General features: G+C 38.6%; 1 protein-coding gene and 1 pseudogene across 9 annotated transcripts in view; both read right to left on the bottom strand.

Moving 5' to 3' along the window:
- Positions 1-24,761, bottom strand: part of RAPGEF2 (Rap guanine nucleotide exchange factor 2) — a 291,756-nt gene that overhangs the window by 133,137 nt on the left and 133,858 nt on the right. The window contains exon 1 of one of the 9 annotated variants that reach the window (XM_023516034.1): positions 11,666-12,050. The exons of 6 other annotated variants lie outside the window; for them this stretch is intronic. The gene's annotated coding sequence lies outside the window, so the exon portion shown is untranslated. Of the gene's footprint in view, positions 1-11,052; positions 11,645-11,665; positions 12,051-24,761 lie in introns of those variants that run through there. 2 more of the 9 variants (XM_023516036.1, XM_023516035.1) reach the window with 2 other exon arrangements.
- Positions 4,084-4,572, bottom strand: LOC100948735 (annotated as a pseudogene).

Genomic DNA, 24,761 nt, shown 5'->3' with positions numbered 1-24,761 from the left:
ACATTTCCCAGAAAAATGTGTTTAGCTTTGTGTTACATCAATGTTCACAACAAACAACACTAGTCAATACAACATGGAAACAGGCCACATACAACCAGGAAGATGCTGTCATGCCACTCAGAGAAAAAAATGCCACAAAGCTTAGGAAACACCCATTGGGGAGGTACAGAGCATAATAGTACTGATAATTCACTGATCTGCGTTTTCTGCAGCTGGGCCATTAGCCCATACTATCTGGCTAGTAGTTTCTTGGTTAAAAGTGAATCCTCCCATATTTTAGAGAGCTCCAATTCATAAACACTTCTGAATGTCACTGAAATCATAGTCAACTGCAGTGTTAACTAGCTCACATTACTTATATTTTTTAACTACTTTAGGCAGTAATAGACTTTCATAGTATTGCAAATAAAATTCTGTATTTAATACTTTTAGCAGTGCTACAGACTATATACTAAGGTAACCAGACTTTCCGCTTTTGGCCGGACAGTCCCGAGTCCCAAGGCGTTTTTAAAAAGTCCCGATTTTTAGGAAGAATGCACAACATGTTAGATAATTGCCTCAGAAAGCCCCTCCCCCCAAAAAGCCCCTTCCTGCCCTTAAAGTTACAACTCCTCCTCTAACACAGAGAGTGGCCTGCTTACCACTGTGTGCTAGTGCTAGTTAAACAAGTGATGTCAACAAATCAGCTATCCAGATAATTTAGGTAAGTTATTTATTTCATGAATTTAGCATACAGTACTCCTATTATTTATATTTTATAGTGGCGGCAAAAAGTCTAGCACTGGCCTTGAAAGTGACACCTACAACTTACGAGGTATCATTATTTAAAAAAGAAATTGATAAGGAAAAGGTTAAATCTTGGGCATCAGCAAAAATCACAATAGAGAACAAATGGTTAGAAATATTTCATCATTTTGAAACAAACCATGTTTCATACAATAATGCACTAAAAATTGTGGGATACACACTGTCCTTACCAGAAACTAATGCTGCGACTGAACGCGTTTTTTTCTATGGTACATAAAGTGTGGACATCAGAAAAATCACAATTAAGTGTTGAGACTTTGAAAGCCATTTTATATGTGAAACGTAATTTAACAAATTCTTGTGAAAAATTTCATGACCTTTTAAACGACAGCAATCTACTAAAAAAAATTCACTCAAATGAGAAATATGCCAAAGAATAAAATAATCCTATACATAATTTTTAATGTATTATATTTGTAAACTGTACTTATGTTGAAATTTTTAAAAATTACAATACTGTTTTTGCGTTCTATGAAAATTTTTGTTGCTCCATATAGACCAAATTCTTAATTAAGAACACCCCCCCACCCCCACCCCCGGTCAATGGTGTCCCACTTTACCAATGTTAAAATCTGGTCACCTTACTATATACACTCAAATCACTTTTAGTCCTATGATACATACTTGAAAAAAATAGCAGAAATTCACTGAAGTCAATTTAAAACATAAAGTTCACCTGATATAAGGTAGCAAAGGTAGACACACTTGACAACTACCATGTCAATTACTTGCCAAATTATTTGGTATCATTTTTAGCAGGACTTTCTTTCCTGACCAGGCAGGATTAGCCTATATTTTTTTGTTTGTTTTTTAGAGATGGAGTCTTGCTATGTTGCCCAGTCTGGTCTCACGCTCCTAGCCTCAAGCAATCTTCCCACCTCAACCTCTTGAATAGCTAGGATTACAGGTGTAAGCCACCACATCTTGCTTAGCCAAAATGTTCTAAGGAGCAGTACACCATGAATGTTTGGCTTTGAGGAGAAATTATTCAGCATATGATAAACTGAGAAACCTGTTAGGTATCTGGCTCTCCCTCAAGTCTACTGATTTTACCAATGACTTCCTTTCACAGCAATAAGCATTCTCAAGATAAGGAGAAAAGTCTGTCACTCCACATACTATTCTGTTTGTCTGAAGTGACGACAATAGGCAAACCTACAGAGATAACTATAATAGATTAGTGGTTCCCAGGGGCTGGAGCCCATTGGGAGGAAAGGAGAGGTGACTGCTAAGGGTTAAGGGGCTTCTTTTCTGGGTAATAAAATGTTCTAAAATTGTGGTCATGGTTAAACAACTTTGTGAATATTCTAAAAACCAATGAATCGTACCTTTTAATTGCGTGAAATCTTAAGCTATGTGAATTACAGCTCGATAACATTATTATAAAAAATATGAGGAAAGGAAAACAACTTCCCCAATAGCAAACAAGAGGCTCTCTCCAATCCAGTCATACCTGAGGACACGGCAGACAAGCCCAAGCGGAAGAGCTTGTTTCTCACACGTATTTTCTTTTTTTTTTAGACAGAGCCTCAAGCTGTCCCCCCGGGATAGAGTGCCATAGCATCACAGCTCACAGCAACCTCCAACTCCTGGGCTCAAGCAAGTCGCCTGCCTCAGCCTCCCAAGTAGCTGGGACCACAGGCGTGTACCACAATGCTGATTATTTTTTGGTTGCAGCCATCATTGTTGTTTGGTGGGTCCAGGCTGGGTTTGAACCGGCCACCTTAGGTGTATGTGGCTGGCGCCTTAGCCGCTTGAACCACAGGTGCCGAGCCACATGTATTTTCATTGTCATCATTTTAACCCCTGATTTCACATGTTTAATTTATTCCTAAGTCATTTTAAGTTATCAGATTTCTAACTTTGTTCTCATTAGAGACCATACTCAGTGTTCCACAGACTGTGTTGGCAAAACAAAATTAAACTAAACAACAGTAACAACTCAATGACAAAACAATCTTGTGCTTTGGGGCTACATGTTACCAGGCAGCATAGAAGAGCTGAGGTTCATCTGTAACACGTGCCATTAAGTACAGGTATAAGGCCATTTATGACACTTGCCTTCAGCACATTTCCTTTTCAAATCAGTGTCCAGTTATTTCCTTTTCACCTATACAGTTTGACAAAAGCAATGTTTTATACCTGTATAATTCAGTAAGAGCAATGTTCTCTACAAAGAAATGTTGAGTTACCTGCAGCTTCCTAACTCTAAGAGCTAGCCAAAATTTCCTAAAAGTAAAATTACCATTTCCAAAAAAATTCACCTTTGAATCCTCATCTTCACCTTCAGTAACTTAAAGTGAAGATGGGAAACTAAGCCTGCTACAAATAAGTACTACCAATTTCCTAAATGACCTTAATTTCCTAAAAAGCAAAAAATATCATTTAGTTCCAAATATTTAGAACACATTTGGCCCAGTTCCTTTGAAATCTGTCTTTAGATTAATGAGAAGTTTCCTTATTTTCATGAGCACTAGTTCAGTATGAAAGAAACAGACTCTGAATAAGTTATACTAGTTAATAACAGACAAGTAATCAGTTCCTCTCAGTGATTATTATTCTTTTACGTCGGCAGGATGATGAAATCACAAATGGTCTTTTTGGTTTATCTCCCACTATTTTTATACTACATAATCAATTAGAGAAAAATTTTATAGCTAAATGAAGAGAACACATGTAGCTTTACACCAAGTTGAGCTTGTGAAGTATATCTGTTATGACCAAGAATTTCTGACACAAATTGCTCCCTTACAGACCCTCAGAAGTACTGAAACAGGACAGCTGATGTTAGAATTTATATAGGAGCGGGGTAGGGTGAGAAGTCATGGATAAATCAAAAGCTGGCAAGCATCTGCTGAAGCAGAGCCACTTTTCAGGGAGATACAAGATAAACTGATAAATCACCATTTTGGTCTCATTAGGGAAATTCCGTATGTTGATAAGACAAGACCATTTTGCTACAATTCATACCATAAAATGCAGTAGTCACACAGTGTAAAGAATTCCAAAAACTGTAGTGCAAAAGGAAAAAAGAAAATCTAAGAAATAATCGCAAAAACCGAACATTTTCTAAGAAAATGTGCTCAAAACAGTGAGTTTAACAAAAGACATAAATTCGATTTAAATGAAAAAAAATTCTCTATGTGATATACCAAAAACTCATTTCATGGATAATGTAAACTCCATTAATTACTTGATTAACTGTATATAAATAAGTGTCATAGTTTTGTTTGTTTTTTTTTTTTAATTAGGTCTGAAAAATCAGTATAAATACCGACGGGGGGGGTGCTTTATACCCCGAACTCCAATATTCCAGCTCTGTGTCCTGTCCTGTTGTTATAATTTGTAAAAATCTTAACGACGCAGTGATTCGAGTTTGCGTAACTTCGATGATGTGTTAGAGGACAAGGCGTCTTGGTTTGAAGAATCTGATTTATCCGAAGGCCGGGGCAGTACTTGGCCACGATGATTAAATACACAAAAGGATGGGCGATTCCTTACTGTATCAAATGTCTTATTTTTTAGTTCTGAAGTGGCATCCACGTCTTTAAACTCCCCTGCAATACGAACTATACCGTAACAGGTAACTGCAAAGGCCAGAAGCGTCTGAAGCACGATATCCACTGGCAGCGACTCATCCTCCTTTTCTGTTAATCGCATGTAAGAGCGATGCTGAGCCGCGGAAAAGGCGGCGTGGGCCAGGGCGAAGAGGCCGGCGCCCACTAGCCCCTTCCACGGCGACGGCGCCATCATCACCAGCAGCTGCAGACCAACCAAAGAAGCCCAGGGCGGCCGAGCTGCGGCTGCTCGCCCGACCGACGGGTATCCGCGCGGCCGGAGGGAAAGAGGGTCAGTTGATTCCCCACCAGAGTTCCAGGTCAGTGGGCGGCGCCCGTAGCTCAGTGGGCAGGCGCAACCACAGACACCCGGGCTGGCCGGTTTGAACCCGCCCCTAAACAACAATGACAACTGCAACCAAAAAAAAAAAAAAAACCAAAAACAAAACAATAGCTGGGCGTTGTGGGGGCGCCTGTAGTCCCAGCTACTTGGGAGGCTGAGGCAAGAGAATCGCTTAAGCCCAAGAGTCTGGGGTTGCTGTGAGGCCACAGTCTACTCAGGGCCACAGAAAGAAAAAAAAAGAGAGAAAGAGGAGAGAGAGAGAAAGAGAGATAGTTAGTTCCAAGTCTGTTCAGTAGGTTAAGAAGTCTTTTCAACCACTGATGCTGAGATGACTAGATTTCCACATGACAAAGAATGAAATTGGATACCTAGCTCATGTCATATACAAAAATTAAATCAAAATGAATCTATGACTTAAATATAAGACCTGGACACCTACCTCATGCCATATACAAAAATTAAATCAAAATGAATCAATGACTTAAATATAAGACCCAAAACCATAAAACTTCTAGAGAAAAACTTAGGACTAAATCTTCATTACCTTGGATTTAGCAATGGATTCTTAGGCTTACAGCAAAAGCATAATCCGCAGGAGAAAGGATAGATAAACCAGATTTCCTAAGTTAAGAAAATGTTTTAAACTTATCAAGAAACTGAAGACAACCTTCAGAATGGGAGAAAATATTTGCAAATCATGTATCTGATATGGACTTAAATAAAATTCAGAATACATAAAGAACTCCTGAGCAACAAAAAGACAACCCAATTCAAAAATGACAAAGCGCTTAAATAGGTCTTTATCCAGAGAAGGTACAAAAAGGGCCAAAAACACATAAAAAGTTAACCAGCATTTTCAGTCTTTAGGAAAATAAGATGTATAACATTTCACACCTGAAATTACAAATGAAAGAGATACCAGGGTGGGTACAATTTTATCCTATTTTATTTTTCTAAACAAGTAGAAGAAAGAGGATGTGGAACTTGAAACTCTTGCACGTTGTTGTTAGGGGGCATATAAAATGGCACAGCTACTGTGGAAAACGGTTTTGCACCCCCTCAAAAAGCTAAACATATGACCCAGCGATTCCACCCCTAGGTAAATACCCAAAACAAATGAAAACAGGGGTTCACACAGGCATTTGTACACAACATTATTCACCATAGCAAAATGTGAAGGAAACCCATGTCCATTAACAGATGAATTGATGAGCAAAGTGGGGTGTATATATATATTTCATATATCGTATTCAGCCACAAAAAGAAATGAAGTTCTGATACACGCTCCATCCTGGATGAACCTGGAAAACATCATGCAGAAGGCAACAAGCCCATCACAAAAGCATCGTATGATTCCACTTAGATGAAATATCTACAACAGGTAAATTCACAGAGATGTGGATTGGAGATTAACAAGGGGGGAGGGGAGCTTACTGGCTGGTGAGTTTTCATTTGGGGTTACAGAACGGATTTGGAAATAGGTAGTGGTGGTGTTTGCAAAATAGTGTGAATATAATTAATAACACTGAATCACATACATAAATGTAATCATACATTTAAAAATAGTTAAAATAATATTTTATGTTATTTATGTTTTACCACAATTTTAAAAAATAAGCTAAAGAAACAAGAATACATATGAGCACTTATTTCAGTGGCTGTGCTTTTCTTGGCAAAACTTTGAGACTGCATTATTATTATTACTATTTTGAGACAGAATTTCATTTCATTGCCCTCGGTAGACTACAGGGGCCCACCACAACACCTGGCTGTTTTTAGAGATGGGGTTTTGCTCTTGCTCAGGCTGGTCTCAAACTCATGAGCTCAGGCAATCCACCTACCTAGGCCTCCCAAAGGGCTGAGATTATAGGCGTGAGCCACCACGTCCAGCGGAGACTGGAATTTTTAAAAAGTAGGAACTGTGCCAACTACTTGGGAGGCTGAGGCAACAGAATCACTTAAGCCCAAGAGTTTGAGGTTACTGTGACGCCACAGCACTCTACCGAGGGTGACATACTGAGACTGTCTCCAAAAAAAAAGAACTGTGTTTGGGATATTTTAGGAACAAAGGTAAAGTTGCATGACTGATAATCTTGTACATTTAGTCTCTTTCCCATGGTAATTGAGCAATGAAATGACGGAGGTTGTAGGTGAAGGAATTAAGAAATGAGGAGAAGGTAAACAAATACCACCCAAGTCCAGGCTGAGTAACCCGTATGCTTGGGACCCAGGAGCCGTGTGGATTTGGGAATATTTGCCTTGTATCTCCCAGTGGTCATCCCTAATCTGGAAATCCGAAATCCAAAATGCTCCAATAAAGACTTCCTTTAAGCATCAGTGTTCAAAAGACTTCAAGTTTTGGAGTATTCTGGACTTCAGATTTCTGGATTAGGAATATTCAGCCTGTATTTTAAATCAGGAGTTCTAAAGAGTCAACTGTCCCTACATTTTTCTTTCATTTATTTATTTCATTAATTTGAATGAGCCTGTATTTTAAATCAGGAGTTCTAAAGAGTCAACTGTCCCTACATTTTTCTTTCATTTATTTATTTCATTAATCTCATTTTTTCTGTATTCAGGCCATCTATTTGAAGTTCTTCCTTCTTCTTTATCTAACATATATACAAAATAGATATTATTTCTCACATGTATTATTTATGTGAGAAACTTCTCTTCAAATTTAAGTTCACATATAAATTGTATGTGAGAAATGATATATATTTATGTAGCAAGTAACATGTGAATAACATGCAAAGTAACATGTGAAAAATTATATATGTATTGCTGTATTGCTTAACAATGGACATTCTGAGAAATGCATTGCTAGGTAATTTTGTTGTGCAAACATCACAGAATATCCTCATAGGCCTTTTGCAGACCTAAGCTATGTGGTATGACCTACTGCACATCTCTACAGCGTGTTACTATACTGAATCCTGGGAGCAATTGTATTACAACACAATTTGGTAAGCATTTGTGTATCTAAACATGTCTAAACATAAAAAAGGCATAGTCAAAAATACAAAATTATGGCTCAGCACAGTGGCTCAGGCCTGTAATCCCGGCACTCTGGGAGGCTGAGCCAGGAAGATTGCTTGAGCTCAAGAGGTTGAGACCAACCTGAGCGAGACCTCAATCTCTACTAAAAATAGAAAAATAAGTCAGGCACTGCAGCTCATGCCTGTAGTTCCAGCTACTCAGGAGGCTGAAGCAGGAGGATCACTTAATTTCACGAATCTGAGGTTGCTGTGAGCTATCATGATGCCACTGCAGTCTACCCAGGGTGAAAGAGTTAGATCCTGGTTCAAAAAAAAGGATATAATCATATGGGACCAGTGCTGCATGTGGTCTGCTATTAATTTAAATACTGTTATGCAGTACATAACTATATGTCATATATAATGCATTTTCCCACATATACTGGGGGTACCAAAAAGTGTACATATGTACACACTTTAAGAGATGTTATCTATGTACTACTTTTGAATTACAATAGCAACATGTAATGTGACCATCACCCAAAGACGATGTTAATCTAATGAACACCAGCATGCCACAGGCATGAGTAAGACTGCCTTTTCTCTTAGGATGTGTACACATTTCGTTGGTACCCTCTCTGCATATCGTTTTGCTACTTATTCCTCTTTTAAATGCTTACTGGACACATAACAAAATGGATGTGACCAATATAAATTCAGTAACCAATACAAGACTATTTTCAAAGCTCACTAAATATAGTATCTATTCTTAAGTAGGATACTGTATGAAAGATGAGGATACAAACTGCTATAACCCAGTGTGCAATGTGAGTTTCATTGAGAGGTGAATTCTCAATGGCTGGGCTCGCTCCCTAGCTCGTTGAGTGAAAACGACAGATCAGCGTTTGTAATTCAGAAGGCAGTTCAACTTCAGCAAAATTACAAATGACGATTCAAGAGCTTTAGGGTTACCCTGGAATAGTGAAAGGATCTAAATGTCAAATCTATAAAGACCAAATCTCTTCAGGCAGCTACCGCCAGAACTTCAACTAATACGATACTGGCTGCCTTGAAATGGTGAGATAAACAAAGATATTTTAAATTTGCAGACTCCTTAATTCTTAAAGCTATGTAGCTTAATTTTTAACTGTGAATTAATATATCTTTAAAAAGTCGTCCCAGTCTTCTAGTAGTTTCAATCTGTGTATGCAACTATACTGTGTAAAAGACACAAATGTTAACACATACACATAAAAGCTACTTTTGAAAACAAGAAAGATACAGGTAACAGTTATCAGTGAGTCTTAGCCTGAATATTTAAAAATATGTTAGACTTTCTCCAACTAGATACAGGCTTTGACAAGAGGCTGTATAGTCAGAAGCCGGGTATTGGGAGGGAGGAGTTCCCCTCTCTCCTGTCGCTCCCCTTAAAACATGGTACATAAGTTTGAAGAATGCCAATAATCTTCTGGTTCTATGCAGTACAAAAATTTAACCATTATCATCTATTTTAAAGATTTCTGAATTGTTCTGTATAAATACTGCACAGCCTGGCTTTCAACTATTCAATCTCAATATAATTTCAGAATGTCCTTCCGATTAGCACATATCAAACAACCACAAGATGACAACTCAGAGTAATGCAGGCTCTGAGTCAATTTATTGGTTCTCTGTTGTATACAACAGGTATACATATTTTTTCCATATTGCTCACTAGTAAATGATTAATGAAAAGACAACCTGTAGTATTAAAAAGCAGATTATTACTATCTCAATTTTTTTAAGTGACAATTTTAAAACCGGGATTATTCCTAAATGTTATCACTCCCTCAGTGGGATTAAGGAATAGTTAGTCCAAAATAGTTTAACAATCCCTATTATCATTTCCATTAAATTCTTTGCTAAAGCTTTGTATACAACAATTTCAAAATTAAGAATTAAAAACTGTTCCTGAAACTGAAAGAAGCTAAATATTTTTACACATGGAAATGGCTTTGAAATACCAAAAATAGGGGATAAAAAATTACTAATCAATCTTTCACATAATATAAAATAGAGAAAAATTTTAATAGCCTGCTAAGCTTTCCTTCAAGTTCTAGACTCACAGCCAGAACGAATGCTTGAGAATATAAAGTCTTACCTAGTTTTCATAAATACCCACAGGTAATGAAACGTTTGGCAGGATATTGTAGGTGTTATAAAGCCAAGCTGTCCTGAGTTTCTGCGACCACATTTTCTCCACCCAAGATGAGTCAAGAGTACGTCTACTCGTATGACTTTTCCAAGAAAGGCTGTCGCTGAGCACAGAAGCCTCTTCTGTCAGTGTCCCTAATCTGGCCCTTTGTATGGGCCTCCACATTCTTGTACGTCAGAACTTCTCAGTGGAATGCAGTTTCTCGTATTGGAATGTAAACTGATTCATGTCAGGCTATACCCAGCAAGGGAATACACAGAAATCAATCTGGGATTACACTGGTGGGTAATCTTAATTTCAAAGATGAACTAAAATGTAAAACTCTAAGATACCAATTTTTCACGCTCTTGTTTTTCCAGAAAACGACAGGCAGCTACTAAATTTTATTCTCCTTCTAAAAAACTAAGTAACTGACTAGACTGATATTCTTAAACCCAAACCAATTTATTTGTTTAGAACTTAACAAAAACACATTCATGTAACACTGTCTTCAGACAATAGAGTAGCAATTAAATTGGGGGAAGGAGGAGGGGGAATCTACCAAGTAACTGCTAATGTCATCAATTCCCATCCTCAAGATCAATAGAAAGTAAAAGCATAAATTTTAATAGAAGTATAGAAGAAAATTGGGTAGAAAGACTTGTTGTAAAAATTGGGTTGAAAGACTTGTTTTAAAAATCTTTTTACTTGTTGTAAAAATTTAATCTCTTTTTAATATTTTAACTTCACTTACTCATTAGTTTGACCAGAAAAAGGTCACAGCTATTTAAAAACAAAATCATACACAAAGTGCATGTGTAAATTACGTGTGTGCCTGTGTAAATTACAAACTGTTTCTAAACCATGGGCCTTAAGCAGCTCGTATTTTGGGAGTATCTGGAAAACTAAACATACACTTAAATATCTAAATCTCTTTCAAAACTCATTTAGAAATATTCCAACAAGCATCAATCCACACAAACAGGTTTGCTTCTCTACAGAGTGAATCTCTCCACATTTAACTTTGCCTTATAAAAATAGAGTACAAGAAAAAAATTACAAGTGAAGGCCTCGTCGCCACATTCCCTGCCCTCTGTTCACTCCTCAGTAGTTTCTTGTCTGTTCAGCTATAGAAGCACCAACATTTGATGTTTATGCTATTAATATTTTAATTCCTTTAAAAAAAAATCTAACCTGCACTGTCTTCAGCATCTCTGAAGCACCAGTGACAGCAATAGAGCTGCCCTTGAATGGGAGCTCTGTTCTCTGCAGCACTGGGCACTCCCGTTTCCCTGTGCGTTTTCTCCCAGGGAGCAGCGCAGGGCGGGAGCCTGTATGGGGAGCCAACATTCCTTGTACAGGCTGATTTCCTGCTTTATGACCCACCCACCTCTCCTGGCTGCAGTCATGTGTTTCGTGTGTCGTAGGGGCACTCCTTCCGCATACCAGCCTCATGACCTCAGCGGCTGTCTGACAGACACTCTTTATCAATTTCTATTAATTCATTACCGGCTCTCTTTATAAGTCATGGGCAAGTAGGGAAATCTGCCATGTCTGCTCTGAGTCCTCAAGGTCAAACGCTTAGTCGTGCTCCCACTGCAATTCTGCTGTTAAAATTTACCCAAGCTGTACTGCTTGCTCTCTACCAAAGGGATGCAGAACTGTATACTTAGCCTGAAGAACTGTCATGGAAAAGACTAGAATAAATGTAAATCAAAACAAACAGCATGGGAAAAGTTAAGAGGCTGCTTTTGCTCCTGTTTGTATTTTCAAGAGGGGAAAAAAAAAAAAAAAGGGTGGCTCTTACCTCAGCTGTATTGGGGTGAAGAGAGAAGCAGATTTTCTCTCTTGCCACAATCTACACCAGCACAGATCAGTGGTGTGGTGACTACACTTTGGTAGTGTCTATGTCCTCGTGACCAAACTGCTGGAGAACAGCTCAGCTAAATTGATCCGCTGCTATCAGTCTACACAGTGGCACAAACAGGTCTCTGCTGATCACAGTGCTTTGTACACAAATGGCAGCTGATCAGTGTGTGTAAAAGTTATGGCCCATAACGGCTGTTTCCTTCAGCATGCAGACCTGTGCCTCTGTTAAATGTTCACCATTTTGATGTGCAAAACGTACAAGGTGAACTGACAAGGAAGCTTAGCAATAATACCTTAAGTGACCTAATTTTTATAAAATTCATTAAATGAGCAGAAGAAACAATTATTAAGAAATAACTGAACTGATCTATTAATGAGAAAAACAGCAGGTGAATTAATAATACATGATTCCGATTGCTGGTCCTAAGCTAGTAAAAACCGGAACTGATCTCAAGAATCAAAGAAGATCTAAAGAATGGCAACCAAATGTCTAGTATTATTTAAAGCAGTGGTTCTCAACCTTCCTAATGCTGCAACCCTTTAATACTGTTCCTCATGTTGTGGTGACCCCCAACTATACGAAAATAATTTTATGGGTGGGGGTCACCACAACATGAGGAACTATACTAAAGGGTTGCGGCATTAAGAAGGTTGAGAACCACTGATTTAAAGGCTTACATGAGTAGCATCAATACTTAGCCCCCAGGCTCCCCAAAATCTGGCATTTACCATAGAAGAAGTTGAAATAATAGGAACACCTTTTTTTTTTTTTTTTAAGAGATTGAGTCTCACTATGTTCTTGACTCAGCCTCCCAAGTAGCTGGGACTACAAGGACCTGTCACAACGCCCGGGTATTTTTTGTTGTTTGGCAAGCCCTGGGTTGGGTTCAAACCAGCCAGCTCCAGTGTATGTGGCCAGCGCTCTAACCACTGAGCCATAGGCACATCTTTATAAGATCAAACCTAAACAAAACTTCAGGTCACATGAATAATACTATATTCATAATTCTTGGAAGCTGAAAGAAAAGATTTCCAAGAAAGGAAAAGCATCAATTCATACACATACATAATCTCTTACAAAGACATCAAGCTAAAAAAATGCCAGTTTATTTAATTCACCTGAATTAAATGTGGACTTTTTACAGGAGCCATACTTGCTTCGTAGGTAAGACTCTTCCTTCTAATTCTACTAGTAACTGATCCTGGCAATATTAGATAGCCTCTGTTTCAGAAACTTCCCTCATAGATTAATGTGATAAAAAACCTATTCTTTATCATCAAAACATAAAATACTTAGGAATAAATTTAATAAAGGATATAAGAGATCTATATTCTAAAAGCTACCAAAAGGAACTTAACCGTGCAAAGGGAAATTCTAGAAGACTTAAACGGAGAAAGTACGTGATCAGGAAAGCTCAGTGTTGTTAAACTGGTGATCTATGTCTACACAGATTCAGTGAAAATGCAACCAAATCCTAACAAACATTTTAACCGTTTTTTTTTGTTTGTTTTTGTTTTTTTCCTGAGACAAAAATCTTAGTATACTACCCAGGCTGGTCTGGATTGCCCAAGCAATGCTCCCTCCTCAGCCTTCCAAGTAGCTGGGACTACAGACACATGTCACTGTGCTCAGGGCCTAATGAACATTTTTTGACTCTGATAAAGTAATTCTAAAATTTATATGAAAAGGTAAAGACATAGGAAAAAGTAATTCTGGTAAAGAAGAACAAAGTTAGAAATTTATACTACATGATTTCAACATTTACTCTAAAGCCACACCAATGAAGACAGGGTAGGATTGGTGCAGGAACTGACATACAGAGCAATGACACAAGAGAGATTCCATAAGTAGATCTGAACAAATTTTTTATAATTAAATATTTTATGCAATTAAATCATTAAGTGTTAAAAAATTGTGTCAAGGTAATTTGATGGATTAAAAAAAATACTCTTCAGGCCAGCTGCAGTGGCTCATGCCTGTAATCTCAGCACTCTGGGAGGCTGAAGAGGGAGGATCCCTTGAGCTAAGGAGTTTGAGATCAGCCTGAATAAGAGCGAGACCGAGTCTCTACTAAAAATAGAAAAATTAGCTGGGCATCATGGTGGGTGCCTATAAATGTTATCTCCCAGGATAGCTAAGCTGAAAAAGACTGACAATACCAAGTGCTGGAAAAGGCAGGAAGCAAACAGAAATCTTAGGAACTGCTAGTGTAAATGTAAAATGTCACAACCACTATGGAAAGCAAGGTTCCATACTCTCCATCAACTCCACTCCTGGGTATCCAAGAAACCATAAAAACACATCCACACAAATAGATGTCCATAAAGGAGGAAAAAAAAAAAAGGAAGCAATTCAAATGACATTTTTTTTTAATTTTTTATTTTCTGAGACAGAGTCACACTTGGTCACCCTCAGTAGAGTACCATGGCGTCACAGCTCACAGCAACCTCAAACTCTTGGGATCAAATGATTCTCTTGCCTCAGCCTCCCGAGTAGCTGGAACTACAGGGATCTGTCACAATGCCCGGCCAGTTTTAGAAATGGGGGTCTCACTTTTGCTCAGACTGGTCTTGAACTCCTGAGCTCAGGCAATCCACTCACCTCATCCTCTCGGAGTGCTAAGATTATAGTCATAAGCCACAATACCCAGCTCAAATTGCCATTTTTAAATTAATGCTTTTTGAAAGGTTAATACTGCCTTATTTACAAAATTGAATGAGATTTAAGAAATGTGGCACCCACTTTATGTAAGGATTGACAACATGCTGCCTGGCTTGCTAAGGCAGGGCACGAGATCATAAGGTGTCCAAGTCTGTCCCTGCTACCTTCTAACATAGCTATAATATCCCTCTTTTCCGTCTGTATTCTCCCTATTTACCCAATCCCTCACCTACCTTACCCTATATCTCCAACTTTTTCAGGTGATCTAACGCCCAGGTTATCTCTTTATATTCCCTGCAGGTCCCATCTGTGCATTAAAATGACGAAAATCAAGTACCTACCTTCATTTCAACTCTGATATCCTCCCACCTCATCCCTTCCAGATTTGGTTACAGCTGTCAAAGGCATCACTCTACACATCCAAATTCAAAGCATTAGAACTGTTATCTTACTCCTTCCTTCTCCCTTAGCTGTAACCTTCAGTCACTAATTCCGCCAATGAGCCCTTCTAAATTACTCTCATCACACATGACCAGAAACTTCTATTTCCGTGGAAATCTAGTCAGGCCCTGAGCCAGGGCTCACCGAGACCCCTGAGAAAAGGTTCCTGTCTCTGGTCTCACCTTTACCAGGTCTTCAGGGATCTTCTCATTCTACCACGACTATTACAAAGTCATTAGTCCAGCCTTTCAGTTCGAACCCGATTAACCACATGCCTATATGCTTTTAAAATGAGGATCTCAGGACTCATGGTTTGACCCCTCCTAAACCAGGTGACTCTAACAACTCTCGTCCAGTGTGACAACTTCCACCTGCTGACTGCCTTTCACAGCCCTCCACAGCTGTGTCATCTTCCAGCCGTCTTTACTGCCAAACAACACCAGGACGTTAACATCTTTCCTACATACTGTCCCAAAAGCTCACTCTGAGGAAAATCAAAATTCATACTTCTTGTGCTTGAGTAGTAACAGGCAGATTTTTCTTTACTTTATTTGAAAGACTGTAATTACTTTATGTTCTGACCTAGATAATCAATGGGAAAACAATCCAGTTAGCCACAGTGATGCTTCCAAACACAAAATTAAGTATATGTACAGGTGTTTAAAAAATCATTTAAATGGGAAAACGGTTACAAAGCCTGGAATACCTTATTCATAGACAACTATTGGTCTGTGTCTCTAACATTGTTAAAATTCAAGATTAGGTGATAAAGTGGAAAACTGAAATGGTCTTAAGATTCTGAGTAATAATTATTACTTCAGACCACGTAACTTACCAAGACAAGAAAGGAAGGGAACAGTCACTTAATTATGTGACTGAAATCCTGAAATACATATGATTTACACTCTCTCTCTCTCTTTTTCTCTCTCTCTCTATATATATTTGATTTACCCTAACAAAATAGAATACTCTTAATTGGAGTTTTTTCTATGTACAAAATAGAATCATTTGAATACTTAATGACTGTTTCAAAATTCACTTTAATGAACCAGAAAATAATAAAAAAAAATAGGAAAGTGCCAAATTTGATCATTGCCCTAATTTTTTAAATTATCAGAAAAGGTATGAAAAATACCAAAGTTATCTTAACAAAATTATACACCACTGCCCCAACCAGTTTATAGATATAAAACATGAAAAAGGCAAGCCACCAACAAAAGGTAAGGTAAAACTCATCCTGAAGTATCTGACTAGAAAAAAGTAAGTAAAAGCAGAACCCAAAAGAAGTTATTTAGTATTCATTTATCTCTATAGTTACGTAAACATTTACTACCAGAAATTTTGTATTTAATTGCAAACTATGTTATGCCTATAAAGCCATAAATATGTAGTAAAAGAAACAGCTAAGAATGTATTTTTAATATTCCACACTTACACTTCAATGTACGTATTCAGTAACAAGTATTAAGAAGGTAGTTTTTAAAAAAGTAAACACACCTAAGCTATTACTTATTTCAACTAATCCTCTCCGTTTACAGCATGTGGGAAAAAACTAAGCTGGGTACATAATACAGAATGAAGTCACTCTCGATAACCTTTCAATATATGATTTTGCTGTTTTAATATAATTCAATTCATAATAAAATACAGAAATTCTCCAAACTATAATTCAGAGAAGTCTTTTTATTTTTATAAGGACATCCCAATTTCTCTGAGCTAATCTGCTTTATTTCTCCATTCTCTTCTAACAACATTCTTACTCTTGTTATTTTCTGTTCGTGTCCCCACCATAGAAAGTACGCTTCCTAAAACAAAAACGAATTTTTGTTGCTATATATTTTAAGATATACCTTGAATTCGTGTAAGTTAAACAGTAATTTACACAACCATCCATCCCTCCTCCAAAAATACCTGCAGCCCGACTAAGGGCTGTGTGCTCCTTTGTACCTAGCGGTGAAAACAATTCAAACGTTTTATACAGAAAAACACCATTGTATTTCATTTGACATTCAAGTCAGACTTTAAAAACTTTATGAAATATAATAATATTTATTTCTGCAGGAGAAACTCAAACATCAGTGGGACTCTAAGGGTGAACTATCACACGCTCGTTCATAGCAAGTATCACAAATGCCGATCTCATTATTTCAAGCACAAGATGACCTGTGATCCTGCATCAACTATACACACAAAAACACCATCATCTTCTCTGAGGCTACTTACTGTTACTGTGTTAAGACACTACCAATGCCAGTATTCCAAAGACCACAAAAGCCTGCATTTATATGTACAGCACATCTGTGATGCTGTAGTTATAGCAACCAAATTCCCAACTTGATCCAGCAATTGAACTCCCTCTCTGGAGAACAGTTTTGCTCTGTGCATCAGGTATCACAGAACGTGATTTAAAATGGGAAAGAACAGTCTATGTAAATAATGCAAAGAATCACGTTAGCTTTCCAGGATGAAGACATTTCATACTGAGGCAGAAAGTACAGCTATACCCGAGGGGAGAATATTTTACTATATTTCATTGTCACTATTTACCTATTTTACTTTACTCCTTTAATTTAGAGAACAAGAATCTTATTTTGAATTCACAACTGGATATATTTACATCAAGCACAACTACACTGTCCCTTCAATATCATCAACTCTAGTCGAATGGAGTGCACATTTATTTCAGAATTTTCTTCACCTTAGTTGGAACTCTCTTCTAGTATTTTCTTGAAATCTTTAATATAAATCTTTGCCTGATATGTATCATGGGATTACCAGGACTTGAATCAACTTTAGGTAGAATAGTGATTATAGATGATGTAAGAGCTGAAGTGTGGCTAAGCTGATGGAGACCGTGAGTAAGCGCAGGGCTGAGGAGAACCATCCAGGATGTGGGAGCGAACTACAACACAGGTGCATGACAGAGACGGCTAGCTGCCTGCTCCAATATCCACTCTCCTCCTTCTCCTTAGAAGGGTATTTTTGTATTATTATTTTTAGCAGGGCACATCACACTGCAGAGTAAAGGGCTGTGTGTCTCAGGATCCTGGGTGGCCTGAAGCGGCCATACGACTACATTCTGCACAATAGGATATAAATAGAAATGTTGCTTCAAGGAATCTGACTTGGACGGAAAAGCTAACTCTTTTTGCTCTTGTGCCCTACCTCCTGGCCCTAGCTTCCAATGCAGACAGGACAGCTGGAGCCCGGCAGCCATCTGTGCTAGGAACTGACACTGATACTGGAAGCCACGTGCTAGCACACGCCTGTAACCTCTTCACACGGTGGAGCCACCATCCTACCACCCTGGAGCATCCATCCCCAGGATTCTTCTACACGAGAAAAACTTCTGCTCCTGCTGTGTTTATACCATCGTTTTACGCAACTAAAACTAACTGCAATTAACACAGTACGCAACCAATATCCAGCAAGATATCGTTTGCTTTTTGACCATCTTTTGCAGCCCTCCCAGGTAAAACAGCATCGACTTCTCACGAGCTTACCCCCAAACCCCTCCTCCCATCCTCTCATTTTTCCTCCCTGATTATTCTTCGCCTCTGTATCGACCTAACACTAAATAAATGTTAGGTTATCAAAAAGTTCTTTCTAAAAGGGAGTATGTTATAATCTTAAATATTAAAATCTTTATAAGTGATGAAGTGTTTGATATTGTTAAACCTTTTTTATAGGGAAAATTAAAAACATAACCCTGACGCAACAGGATTCAACAAACTCAAATGCCTGCTACGTACTGGGGAAACAAAGATGAATAACACAGCCCATGCACTCGAAAGTCTCTTACTATGGATATGGAATGATTAATCTTTATAGGAATGTAAGGTAGACTTCCTAAAAGAATTTCACAGGGGGACAGGTTGAGATGGGGTGCAGGTGGCAACCACAAGGTGTACAACTCAGGAAGAGAAAACCACCTGGACAGAAGTGCGCTTGGATCAGAGATTTCATGAGCTGGAGGAAACCACAGGAGTGATGTAGGTTGAGACGTATTTTGAACTGCCCCATATGCCTCACTAAAGAGTCGGGATTCTATGTTTGGCAGTGTGAAGTCATTTGAGCTCATTATGTAAGAGATCAACACGAGAAATTCTATGCTTTTCAACAATGCTGATGGTGGCACTGTGGAAGAGGAACCAAAGGCATTTGGGGGCCCGCTTTAACAGTAGACAGGTGGAGAAGGCAACAGCAGTGGTGAGGGAGGCACCTGATTTGATAGATACTGTCATTGCTAACTCTGGAGTGTTATTTGCTTTAAAAAATTGTCAGGGGAGAGAAGACAAAACAGAGACTCACAGAACTTTCTAGAGTACGTGACAACTAGTTTATTCAAGCCACTAGAGACAGGAAAATAGAAGATCTACAAATAGACTTGTAGATGTTTGTTTCATTCCAGACAGGGAACCTAGCATTTGAGGGATCTGGAGAAGACCCAGGTGAACACACGGGTGGTCTAGATGCACCCTAAACTCCTGAACCCTTCTGTCCTTTCACCGTGTGCTCAGGCACACCACAATCACTCTTCACGCCTGCCCTCATCAGCTAAAAGTTGCTAGGATTGAAAAACTAAACAAAACCACAAATCTATGACCACAAACATCAAATGAGCAGTCAACACTGTTTCACAACCTCTTTCTTCAAAACTTCTAAACAGCCACCACTGAATTCCCAAACCTACCAAGCAACCTACATCTTTTATCCTGAGCCTGTAGAATACCCCATACCCCAACCCCACTCCCATCTGCAAAGGACCTTCCTTCCCCCAGCCCCATCCCCGCTGCCATCTACACACCTCTGCTACCTGGATCACCTCCATCAACACACAAACCGGCACTAGCACCTCCCAGTTTTAAAGAAACAACAACTTCTTGATTTCACAGCTCTAGCCACCCCCTCATCTTCCTGGGCCTCTTCTCGATATAATTTCCTGATAGAATAAACTTTTCTCTTTCTTTCCCTAGTCCTTCCCTTCCCACGGTCTCCTCAGTGTGTCCACCACTCCTCTGGCTGTCTCCAGTCACTTGTGACTTCCCTGTTGTTTGACCCCAAGGTCACCTCACTGTTCTCACATTACTGACTCTGCAGCTTTGGACAAAGTAACCCCTCAGTCTTTCCCAAAACATTTTTTCATCTTCATGGTTTTGAGGACACATGAGCAGGATCTTTGGTTTAGCACAAAGCTACACAGGCACATACAGGGCACTCAATAATATCTGTAGTATGAATGAATAAGCCAGAAGCATGGGCTGGGCGTGGTAGCTCACGCTGGCAATCCCAGCACTCTGAGAAGCTGAGAAGGACTGCTTGAGCCCAGGAGTTCAAGACCAACCTGGGCAATACAGTGAGACCCTGTCTCTGCAAAAAAAAATTTTGAAGTATAAGCATATAAAGAATTGCAAGTAAATAGTTTAGGTCAGAAGTCAGGATAAAAAAGTTCATCAGTATTAATTAAGCATCGAGTCAAAAAATCTCTTGCAAAGACATAACAAATGACAAGTTTTAGAAATCAGCTCTGGTCATTTTGCTCATCACTTTTGATTATCTTCTTGGTAAATAATTCTCCTAAGACATAAAGTTGTAGGGACATTGTATCTTGTAATGATTAGGTCTTTATACATTAATATTTTAAAAGAACAATATATTTACCGTTCACTCTGTTTAATTATTAAACTATGAATTAGAATGCTTTGTAAGACTCACTGCAGGTATGTCAATTCTTAAAACCTGCTGCTACTTTAGATGTGGGGTAAATAACTACAGAAGACCGAGGGGAACACAGCCACGTCCGACCTAGAGGATGGATCGACACACAGGCACACACACATATACACAAGTACATATTTAGACACATACACACAAATGTTAGTCTAGTTATATGTTGTTATACATGTATGTTTATAGACAGATGAAATAGAATATTATGAAGTTAAAATAGAAGTATGTTTCTATGACTCCCTAGCCAACTCTTTCCATTAACTAACTAAAGGGCCTGCTTCAGCAAAAATCGTGTGATAATAAAGGGCAGTGTAAGACAAGACCCAAGTTCTTACATAGCTTACGAGCCCTTACTAACTCTGCCATAATCCACTAACTTTAGACCGTTCTGAATATGAATTAAACAAAGTCTTATGGTATTACGCTTTTTAAAGAAAAAAAAAAAGAAAACCCAACTTCTGGCTCGGCGCCCATGGCACAGTGGTTACGGTGCCAGCCACATGCACTGAGGCTGGTGGGTTCAAACCCGGCCTGGGCCAGCTAAACAGTAATGATAACTCCAACAACAAAAAGAATAGCTGGCTGGCTCAGCCCTTGTAGCTCAGCAATTGAGGCGCCAGCCACATACACCAGGGCTGGCAGGTTCGAACCCAGCCGGGGCCTACTGAACAACAATGACAACTAAAACAAAAAAATAGCTGGGTGTTGTGGCAGGTGCCAATAGTCCCAGCTACTTGGGAGGCTGAGGCAAGAGAATTGCTTTAAGCCTAAGAGTTTGAGGTTGCAGTGAGCTGTGATGTCACAGCATTCTACCCAGGGCAACGTAGTGAAACTCTGTCTTAAAAAAAAAAAAAAAAAAACACTTCCAATAATGCTGTCTATAAATCAGGGGTGTCCAACCTTTTTTCCTCTGCTATACATTGGAAGAGTAAGAGTTGTCTTGGGCCACACATTAAACACACAAATACTAACAAGCAAAAACTAAAGGTTCTTGCATACTTTTTGTGATATGTGACACCACAGATACAACAAAAGTCCTCACAAAATCAGTGTGTGGCCCATGGGCCACCCCTAATATAAAGAAAACTCTTAAATAAAAGTTTATGTACCATCTCATTTAATCCCATTACAAGTAAGGTATCTTCCCATGGTGGGAAGGAAGGTATGTAAGACCAATGTATTATTTTCAAAACTCAATGCAAACAGTTTTAAGATGATTGTAGGTTTTTTTTTTTTTTGCGTCCTTCTTCTATCACCACTCTCTTCCTTCCATGCTCACATGCACTCCTACTGTCGTGATTTTGCCAATACCTCAAGGTAAATTGTATTTTAATGCACAACTGCCACCAAAATTCTACTCTTCGCTTCTTTTTACATCTTTTGCATATGTTTATTATCCAATAAAGTTATCCTCTGTAACATAACTCACTAGCAATTAGTTTGTTTTGTTTTTGAAACAGATCTTACTCTGTTGCCCAGGCTGGAGAACACTGCAGACTTCTAAACTCCTGGGCTCAAAGGATCCTTCAGCCCCTGAGTAAATGAGACTATAGGCACATACCTCCATACTCAGCTAAGTTATTTATTTATTTTACTTTTTGTAGAGACGAGACGGGGTCTCGCTATTGCCCAGGTTGGTCTCAAACGACCCTCTTACCTCAGCCTTCCAAAATGCTAAGATTACAGACATAAGCCACCATGCCTGGCCTAGTGAGTTACCTTTAAAATGTCACACTGCTGAAGATATCCCCAACAAAGCACCACATGACTGACGTCAAACGTGTACTCTTTCAAGAATATGATCTTCTCATGCCATACAGGTCTTTACATGAAATGAGGAACATTTAACCTTGTCGTCAGTCCCTACCATCTAAATACAGAACCACTCATGCACTGTTTCTCCCTCTTTCATTGCTTAAAAAAATTACCAAGCTCTCAGAGCGAGCAATTAACTTCTCATGTCGCGCTGGCTAGCAGAAAGTAGGCCTGCGATTCTTAAACTCAAGTAGCTTATTGTTTGTCATGTGAATCATAATGAGAATAGTATTTCAGCCTCTCAGAACTGATTAGCTAAATGTCTTGTTTCTCCACTTATTCTCATTATAGCTGCCAGCTCTGATTTAAAATGTGATTACTAAGAGCACCATGGCACAATTTTAATTTTTAAATTATGGATATATTTGGTATCAATGAAGAAGAAACACTAATTGTAAATGGACATAGTCCATGTGGTGCAAATAAATGATAGTCACATTTATTCCAACCTCCTGCCAGTGTTCCTTGAGATTTAGTTTACCAACAGTCCTGGCTTTCCGATCAAGTTATGCGACTTTTTAAACTGGACCTTTCACTAATGCTGCTATTCCCAATGCCTCTGCAGCTGTTTTACCCCCTAACTGCCCTTGTATTCCAGGTAAACTGATCCTGTTCTTTTGCCTTTGCTCAAGCGTCGGTTGTGTTTTGGTTGCCTTCCCCCAATCCCATCTCTGTCCATCACCAATGTTCTCTATTATGTCCAGATTTCTTCCCAACAATCTAAATCAAAAACCCAACTCAAAACTTACCTCCTTAGGGATCACCCTAGTTTACCTCCCACATGCATTAAAATACCCCCCCATCCTTGAAATGATTTTGCATTCATATGGTCTTTGCTACGGCAGTGTACATATACACAAATTACCTGCTTGATGGCATCTGGGTTATTTTTTCACATTTCATATACAACTGCCCCTTCTACCCGAGCAGAAATTAAGTTACAGAATAGCAAGGGCAGACCCACTCACATCCTTTGTATACTTTGGACTCAATACAAAGACCACACAGTAAGACTCAACGCAAATTTCAATTAATATGTGAAATAACATGGAAATATGACTAAAATTTGAACTCTACCAAAGCGATTGTAGAATGAGACAGGATAACCCACAAACATGGAAAGGGCCCAGAACCAGACTCAATTTTTGGTGGCCCTTCACTGTGCCGCAGCTCCCTCTGACAGAGCACTGCCAGTTGTTTGCAGTTCATGTATTATTTTGCCTACTACAAGCCTGCTGCCCAACATAACCTGGTAAATTATACCCTAAAGGTCCATATTTCAGAAGCCTTTGCCCTCTGTATAGTTCTCTGCCCTAATTGCTTTGATTCCCAATATTAATTACAATTCTCTTGGCATCTTCCAAATTCTTAGGCTTACAGCTAACCTGGGATTCCCTTTTCCTTCAACCTTACATCCATACCCTGGGCACAGCATAAATAGTAAGTGAAGAGACTGCTTAGCAATTACTCCTAATAAAATATACAGAAACTTTTAAACTATCAGAACAATGGAGATGTTATTTATGATTAAATAATGATATACATGGTTATTAATTAAAAGTTCCTTTCTTTGAGACCTCTATGATAAAATTGATTCTATTAAAAAATTCAGAGCCAGGTGCAGTAGCACATGCCTCTAATTCCAGCTAGTTGGAAGGCTGACACAGGAGATCACTTGAGCCCAAGAGTTTCAGATCAGCCTTGGGCATATAGCGAGACCTCATTTCAAAAAAAAAAAAGAAAAAATCCAGGTTCAGGGTACTATGGCCATAGACAAAATTCAAAGAGTCTCCTGGGGTGGGAGAAGGGAAGAGCAGAGAGAGGGAGAGAGGGTGGGGAGAGGGGAGTGGGGAGAGGGGATTGGGGTCTCGGTGTGTGACACGCCTTTTGGGACAAGACACAATTATAAGAGGGACTTTACCTGACAAATGCAATCAGGATAACCTGGTTTCTTGTACTCTCAATGAATCCCAACAATTTAAAAAAGAAAGAAAAGAAAGAAAAGAGTCTCCTGTATTTAACGATCAAGCATAGCATACTATTTTTCTCTTCTTCCAAACAGATTTTTAAATGACTGATAAACTAGTAGAAAAATACCCTGAGAGTTAACACAAAAACCTAGGTAAACGATCTCCTTCTCTAACAAATAATCCAAACAGCAACATGCAAGTTTAGAAACACAGTTTGGGCCTATCTTTAATATCTAAATTAGAATTCTCAGCCTTTCAAAAAAGCCAACAGTCTAAAAAAAAAAAAAAGCACAATAATTCAAGTTATTATATTATTACCTTATTACAAAACAGGCTTCAGCATTCATAGCATGGGGCAATTTTAGATGAAATATTAAATTACATAACAATTTCTATTGTAGTTTTTTTTTTTTTTT

The sequence above is a fragment of the Otolemur garnettii genome, unplaced genomic scaffold (assembly GCF_000181295.1).
Source record: "Otolemur garnettii isolate 467f Iridium unplaced genomic scaffold, OtoGar3 scaffold00085, whole genome shotgun sequence".
In the NCBI taxonomy this organism is placed as follows: domain Eukaryota; kingdom Metazoa; phylum Chordata; class Mammalia; order Primates; family Galagidae; genus Otolemur; species Otolemur garnettii.
The sequence above is the reverse complement of the archived record's forward strand: the minus strand, read 5'-3'. Positions and strand labels throughout refer to the sequence as shown.